We start from the raw sequence: 8,634 nt of genomic DNA on the forward strand, positions 1-8,634 counted from the left end.
TTCGCCGAGGTATGCGTTTCACTGGTCGTCAGGGACTGCCAAGCGTTGTGTACATAAACAATGCCCTCACATTCTAAAGGACTTCAAAGGACTTGCGTGGCATAAGGAACGTGCAGAAAGATCTACGTTTCCAGGGCCACTGCACACAACATTGCTTCAAGTGGAAGTTTATTGCAGAGGGAGAAGTGTTGGACTGGAGAGAAGTGTCGTTGGCATCTTCTGGGAAAGAATAGAAAAGACAGTGAAGTGCAGCTTACAAGTTATACTTGAAAAAAAAAAAAAAAGTTTGGCTTTGAAGAAATGCCAACTATTCTACAAGAGGTCGAAGCCATCGTGAACTCTAGACACTTGGCTCCGGCTCACGACACTCCACACGAGACAGAGGCTTTAAAGCCTGTACCCTTCATGTCGGGATTGCAACTGACAGCGCTTCCATCAGCCAGTGTGGAAAACATGCCAAGTTCTAGAAGAGGGCAAGTCCCCAGATATTAGCTGCACGGGCAGAAACAGACAGGAAGAGAAGTTCTACAAGAGACACAGATCAGTTCTGGAGGAGGTGGCAAAAAGGATACCTCCTCCAACTCCGCTCTGCGCACCGGTCGACCAAGACACGTACAAACAACCTGTGGAACGGGGACCTTGTTCTCGTATGTGAGGACAAGAAATCCCTGTTCATGTGGAGAATGGGAAGGATCGAAGAAGTTTAGCGGGGCCGAGACGTGAATTTGTGTTTGATGCACCTACGATGTTACGCTTCAACGCCCCGTGCAGCTCCTCTACCCCCTTTGAACTGTCCGAGCGAATAAAACCTTCGTGACTCCTTTGTGCAGGAGAGAGGATGTTGCATATTCAAAAGGATTGGAATGACATTTTCCACCCCACTTCCAGCAAGCTCCCCCAGGGTAGGGTCGCCAAACTCGTCGAACGCAAAGTTGAGCTCGAAGTTTGCAGAATGCGCTAATTGGAATCTTGCGACGATGACGTTGCACCAAGCGAAATGCCAATCATTAGATCTTCCTCATTTCTTCGAAATCGGCAAACTTTGTCAAATGTAGCAAAGTTCATTGAGGTGCGCGTGCAGCGTGTTGATTGAACGGTTGCGGCGACAATGCAGCGCCCGTTTGTCCCTACACCCCTATGCCACGCTACAATTAATGCTTTGAGGATTGTCCCAAGGCGGCCTGCTGACACGCCAAATCCATCCAAACTTTGTGTAAAAAAAAAAGCAATTAGAAACTTTGTTTGTTGAAGCTATCATTGACAACAGTGCGACGTTTCAGAACTTTGCGAGAGCCGTGGTCTGAGCCCGAGATCTTCGCTTTGGACCGAGGCAAAGTTAAACTTTTTAAACATAGCGATGCCGTACACTGCGGTCAATCTTATCTACCGCCACCGTCGACGTCACTACTGGGACAACCGAAAAGCTTTTGAACTCCCCTATGAGGACTTTTGGCGACAGATGCAGTTATCGAAGGCCGTTGTGCGTTGGCTATGCGACGAGCTTCGCTCGGCGCCCAGACTAGGGAGGCGACGGACAATCGCGTCCACGATGACCGTTGAACAGCAAGTCCTTTGCGTGCCCTGGTCCCGAAGCACGGTGGCGACTGACAACCACCCTTCAGTCACCCGGACGACTGTGAGCCGGGCGGTCAGAGCTGTTGCGGCTAACATCGTCGAGTGCCTCGGCAGCTGTTGGATCAACTTCCATGCGGAAAGCAAGGCCACCACCAAGGAGCGCTTCGGCCGAGTCGGCTGCATGCTTGGTGGCTTCGTTGGGTGCGTAGATGGGACTCTGGTCGTAATGCTGGGCCCGCGAGACACGTAGACCGTCACCAAGGCAACCTACTGGTGCCGAAAGCACAACTACGCTCTGAATGTTATTAAGTGGTGGTGTTCATCTCTTGCTGTCCTCTCTTTTTATGAACTGTGTAGTCGCATTTGGCAATCAATTCAGTAGAAACTAATGATTCCTCTGCGATACGTCACAGTGTTTTTATGCTGTTCACTCGTTCACATTGACTAGAAAAGACAATGTCTAGTCAGACAGTGAGAGGGGTTCTACATAAAGAATACATGCTGTAAACAACTTTATTTTTGCGGGCTCTATCTTTCATAAATTCGGCAAAGTGTGGTTTACGTCAATATTTCGCGGGCACGAAATCTTGAGAATCAGGGTGGAGTGCTGTGCACTTGTTACCATAAGAAAATATATTCGTGGGACCCATTTTGCGCAAAATTATTCAGGTCACGAAATGTTTAAAATTTGGGTCGTTTACAGTTCTCCTTTTTCTGTCCTCTTTATATGCTTCGGGGTTTTGTGTCCCTCCTACTTTCCTTCTTTTCCCCGGCTCCAGGGTTACCGTGTCAGAGTAAACATCTTCCTCTGTCTTCTTTTTTTTTTTTTTAACTATACGACCTTGTCCCATGCTTGCACCTTGTTTATCTAGTCAAAACGTTGTCAAATTATTGCTCGTACTTTGATCTGTCAAGTTGATAATAAAAGCACATGTTCATTGAGCGACCACTTATTCTGTTTAAAAGGAGCAAAATAAATACAAAAAACTCTTAGAGTCAGGATCTCGAAGCTTGACAAAACTGGTCTTTATCGAGGTCGTTGCCGCATCATACCCGCTGTGGTGCATGAAAAACGGACTTGTATGCGTTTGCACTGGAGTTTGTTGGATCATATCCTCCTAATATGAGTATGGCCGTATAGTTTTGTCGCGAAAGCAATATAATGTAAGTTAAAACAAGCATTTTTCTCTGAAAATCCGTGCAATAGGTAAACTTGCGAGCAACTTTGTACAGAGCATTTTTTGTGTCTTCAGTGAGTGAAAAGAGGAAGTGCACATTAAAGTTCTTGTGTTTGTCTGCCAACATGTTTCTGATTGTAGTGTTTCTAGTAGACAAGACCATCTCTTCATGAGTCTATGCAAAGAGTATTCTATAGCTTGTTGACTTCTCAAGGCCTTGACACACAATGACACGCATAAGCTATCTTGTTGAACTCAGATATATATTTTAGGATACTTCAGCACAGAATAAGCTTGTTCAACAAGTACTAGAAACGATTTAATTTTCGCACGGGACCCAATGAAGTCAAACTTCATTATTACAAACACTAATATAGCGAAGTACCGGATATAGCGAAGTAAATACGAATTTTGGTGGGTTATACGCTTTATTTCAATGGAAGTTCCACCTTTAAAATGAAACCGAAACCACAAGATCCGATGCGATATTGGTTATAGCAAAATTATTTTCGGCCGCGCACGACTCGAAATATGTGCAATACGCAAAAACAAAGCTAGAAAATCTTACGGCTTGACATCTAGGAGACTTTTAGGAGACATATCAAAAGCGCAGACTGTAGTAACATACAAGAAAAACTGATGTTAATGAAGCTTACGATATATTCATTAAAATTGTCATAAATCTGTATACATAATCTTTCCATTTAAAAATATTGAGAACCAACAAACGAGCCTGTAAGCCTTGGGTGACTGAGGATCATCTGAAATCGATGCGTATGAAAAGTAGCCTATACATTGCATTTTCAAAAACAAGGAACCTTGATAAGATAGCGGAATTCAAATCCTTCAGGAACCGCCTAAATGCGGATTTAAGACGTGGAAAGCGCGTCTACTACATGCAACAGTTTGACTGAATTCATGAAGCACTCCGACTTGCTTTGGAAGAAACTTCCTGCTCTTTCAGGCAAGACGCCTAAAATATATAGAAAAGCTTATTATTATGGTAGAGAAAAGTGTGGCTCTGCATTATCAGATGAGCTTAATAAATACTTTGTTCGCACTGGCACGGGAACTTATTGTAGTGGTGCAGCTAAAAACATACCAAGAATTCGCAAATCTATCTTTTTTCATCCTCCCGACGAACGTGAAGTATACTCAACCATATTAAATTTACGAAATAATTTTAGTACCGATGTTGATAGTCATAATATTAAACCAATAAAATTTGTTCCTTACCTCATTTTGTTTTTTGTAACAGATCTTCATAATCTTGCTCGTTCATGTAGGTTTAGAAAGAGTTATATACGTAAAAACAGGGGACGGGACAACACATCTTTCAACTTTTAACCTCCTTTTAACTTTCCCTCTCCTATAGTGGAGCTCCGAAGGCAAAGCGTACGGCAATAAATTCATTTGTTTGTTGAAAGTTGAAAGATGTGTTGTCCCGTCCCCTGTTTTTACCTATATAACTCTTTCTAAACCTACATCATTACCAACGCGCTCACTAAGAAGTTTGCTCTTTCATCTGGGCATATTTCCCATAAAATGCAAATCGCTAAAGTCGCTGCATTGTTCAAATCAGGAGATGGAAACAGTTTGGGGAACGATCACCATATATCTATACTTCTTGTTTTTTCAAAAGGCTTAGAAAAGATTATGTACTCCAGAATTATAAATTTTCAGCAAGACATGATCTTTTAACACAATGTTAGTTTGGATTTAGAAAACTTAGATCAACCAAGACCGCACTTTTACACCAGGAGACTATACTTGACAGATTAGAAAAAAAGTTAGCAACTGTTGGTGTCTAAAATTTTTAGACTTTAGCAAAGCCTTCACTGTATCAATCACGACATTCTTCTAGACAAATTGTATTCATATGGCTTTCGAGGAGTTTCGTTTTCCTTGTTAAGGTCTTTGCAGTTCCGTCAACAATATGTTTCCGTAAATAATCATAAGTAGGGTTCAGTGTTTTCAGATAATACCGAAAAACTCTGAAAACATCCGCCGGTAAAATTTTGGTCAATTTGGAGTTATCCGATAAACTAACAATTTCGATGTGCCAATCCTCCCCTCCCAAACACACAGACATACATAAAAGTATATTACAATCAATGGTTTGATCAGCGCGTAGAGTCAATGGTCTTGGGAATATGCCAACACACTTCTGTTTCAAATTTCGGTCAGCACAAAACAGGTCATTGCACTTTCGGGTCACTACAAAAGTCACTGTTTATGTTTCCAGTTTGGGTCATAATATTTAAGCTTTAGAGGAAGGAGAGGTTGTGTTTTTGTAAGAGTGAAAGCTGTGGACCATAGAGATTGCATGAAGTGGGGAAGAGGGACATTTGAAACTTCTCTATTACATCATTTACTACACTACCTCACGCGGCCGCGTGAGCTAGTGTGGGGGGAAGCGTGTGTTCAAGCTTCGTTGCAAATCACCATGGTGTCCACTGCTCCGCCAAAACGACTGAAGTAGTTAATCAGGGCATCCTGCATCCTTTCCTTTGGAAGAACCCTGTACGATCGCCTTACACGTCCAGATTTTGACACTAACTTCTTTCGTCTCGGAGGATGCACCACTTCCAACACAGACGACGAGATCAACTGCTCTCCGTCCGAAAGTCAATCCCCACTCACTGTCGCAATCTCACACACAAACAGTCGGACAAGCACTCACGAATATCACCGCAGTGTGCAAGGTCCATCGAGGACTGGTCCTGCTCCAGTGTTCGGCCTTGCATAAGACATGTCCGATCATGAAAGGAAAACAGACAACCTTCGCACTACTTCTTGTCCTCGGCGGAACTGTCCTCGTCGTCCCCATGATTCCGCAATGAGCCTAGGCTCAAGTGTCGGCACAACTAATTGGGGGGACCCGAGACCGTGCAGGGCCCCAACGTAGGTACCGGGGGAGCGGCGAAGAAGCCCGGAGGGCCCAGGAAAGGTTTGAAGGCATGACTCGGGCTCAGGTAGTGGGGAGACCACAGCCCCTGGTGTTGGGCGAGCTTCATTCGCACTGTCATCTGCTTCTCACGTGTTTCGTCGTGCCAACGCTGTGTTGAGGACGTGTGTGGAGATATGGTCGGGGACGTGGGTGTGACTAGTCGTCGATCTTAACGTTGTCGGAAAGAGGGGTGAGCAGAGGGGACCTGTTCTTTGTTTCATTCATGTCGCTTTGCCGGAAAGCTGGCGGACTACCCTTGGCTTCTGTGATGCTGGGCTCAATATCAGTAAACCGGACTGAACTTGCCAAAGTCTGTTTCACTTCCTCAAGGCACGTTTCTGGCGGATTGTTGTATACCAATTCGAAACGAGCTGCAGGAACGTCAAAGGAAGTTGGTCTTGGCATCATCACCGGCACATAAAGAGCTTCAAAATCAAATGATATTGCGGTGTGTCTCCTATGCTGTAGGTCCCCGTACCAGGCGTTCCATCGAACCACAGACCGCTTGGTGCGCTGTAACGTTAATCAGCATGAACTACAAACTCGCCCAGTCAGCAGTCTTATCCGCTTGGACACTTGCTTGATGAACATCCACAGTGCGATGAGCATGAGGAAGATACAGTGGCACATGACGCAGTCTAACTGCACGAATGCCGTGATGACTTGAATACAGCATATTCCAGAGAGCTGCGCCGTGACCTTTCTAGGGGACAGGGCCCCCATTAGCGAAACGTCGCTGTCTGTGTTGTGACACCTCAGCTAAAGCGTGAACAGGATGCAGCGTTGCCCAATGCTGGGCCCGGGACTGCCGGTGCAGTCCGCCCTGGATTCTGGTCTCGCCCCTCGAGGGGGACCTCATGGCGTGAGCAAGACGCGATATGGGTTCGATGCGGTCCCAGCTCTCGGTACCCAAGCTGAGCCGGGACGAGACGTTTACACCCACATATTATTTATTTATTTTCAATAGGAATCACAGCGAAATCAAATTCCGAATTTCGGAGAATTGGGAATCAAACAAAAATAAACTCCGATAAACTCTTAATTTTCGGCAAAAAATTAACTTTGAAAAACACCCTCCAAATTTGACAAAAAATAAACTCCGAAAACATGAAACCCTAGTCATAAGTCATCTTTAGTTGAAATTTCTTGTGAAGTGCCACAAGGCAGCATTCTAGGACCTCTTTTATTTCTTTTTATATTAATGACATAGTTACTATTGGCACCGAAGTCAAATTCTTTATTTATATAGATGATACGGCTATGATAATTTCCGGCACAAATTCTGAAACTGTTATTTCTAAGACAAACAATGTTCTGTGCAAGTTTAAGTTGTGATGCGAAAATAAGTCTCTTGCCTAAATACAGACAAAAGTAAGGCCGTAATATTTCAACTTTATTGAGGTAGTCGGCTTGACTTACACCTTGCTTTGAATTATGGCCCTGGTGTTAATCCTTACACAGATAATGTTAAAACTTTGGGAGTGTTTCTTTCTTATATGTCCTGGAATGATCATGTGCAACACATTCGTAATAAAGTTTCAAGAGAGCAAGTGTGCTAACTAAATATGGGAATATTTTACCCACCAGTGTTAAACTTCAACTTTAAAGGTCCCTTTTGTACGCACATTTATTGTACAACCACCATCTTGTCTGGAGATCTACTGGTTTGACGAATTTAAACACACTTAGTGTTTTACGAAAGAAAGCTATTCGAGCTGTTGCGAATGTCTCTGGGATGTCTCCATCGCTACCTCTTTTTGAAAAATATTCTATAACTGATGTATCGGATATCTACTTTCAGCATTTAATATTCACATACCAAGCTGCAACTTGTGGTAAGCATTAACATTCTTCACATTGTCTGACTTTCGTCCATACATCTCATTGTACCATACCCGTCTCATTCATCCTTGGCGAATTCCTCAATCAAGAACTAATTTTGGACATCAGAGAATCAAGCAAATACTTCCTGAATTGTTGAATCATATCGCATCAATGAGATTCCACATCACTTCACTAAATAAAAGCGACATACCCAAAATTGTAAAAATCTGCGCCTAATTATTTTTGTCTTGTGTGTACAAAATTCTAGTACATCTAACATTATATAAAAGTTTTCATAGTGTACATCTTATTATTTGTTATTTAATTTCTTGACTTTGCAGCCCTCAAGCTGTGCAAACAGCTTTTTTCCTTGGCATCCCCCCATCGTTCAAGGCGGGAATAAAATCAATGCTCAATGTTCAATATCGAGCCCACAAAAATAGTCATTTACAGTAGAGCAAATGAAATGCGAGACAGAAATACGCAGGTGAAGACACAGGTCATTTAGAACGAAAAGCACAATATTAACTTGGACCAACAATGCTTGCACTGATAGAAAAAGGTATTCCTCCCTTCTGCATGTGCAATATGGAAAAGGCTTTGCCTTGGATTGCGGAATCTATAATAATTACATCAGTGTGTTAGAATTCTATGTGAATGATATAGAAAACTTGCGGTGCTGCCTTCTGCAGGTGTGTGATCCAAAGTCACGCATAAGCTACATTGACTCCAGCATGACTGGTGGGGCCCATGACAGCTATGTCTGGAAGCGGTCATCCCCACAATAAGGATGAATGTAGGACGTTCTGCAGTGCCATCGCCAGACACCTGCGTGCTGAATGAACCGAAAGTGTAATGTAGCATCCCGGTTTGCCCTGGGGTGGGTTGTGGCGGAGGCTGCGGACCATCGAGCAGGTTGGTGTTGCAGAGCGCCCTACGTGACCACAGACTGTAGGGTGCAGTGGGGCGCCTGCGCCGCTGACTGGTTTTGGGGCTTCCGCGGTGTCGGCCACGACTCACAATAGGGATTTCCCAGTCGTCCTTCTTTTCCTTTATTTTTTTTTCTCCTTTTGGTGCTGCAGGCTTCTGGCATGGAACCTCGGTCTT

Source organism: Ixodes scapularis, unplaced genomic scaffold (assembly GCF_016920785.2).
Source record: "Ixodes scapularis isolate PalLabHiFi unplaced genomic scaffold, ASM1692078v2 ptg000597l_1___fragment_1__unscaffolded, whole genome shotgun sequence".
Taxonomy (NCBI): Eukaryota; Metazoa; Arthropoda; class Arachnida; order Ixodida; family Ixodidae; genus Ixodes; species Ixodes scapularis.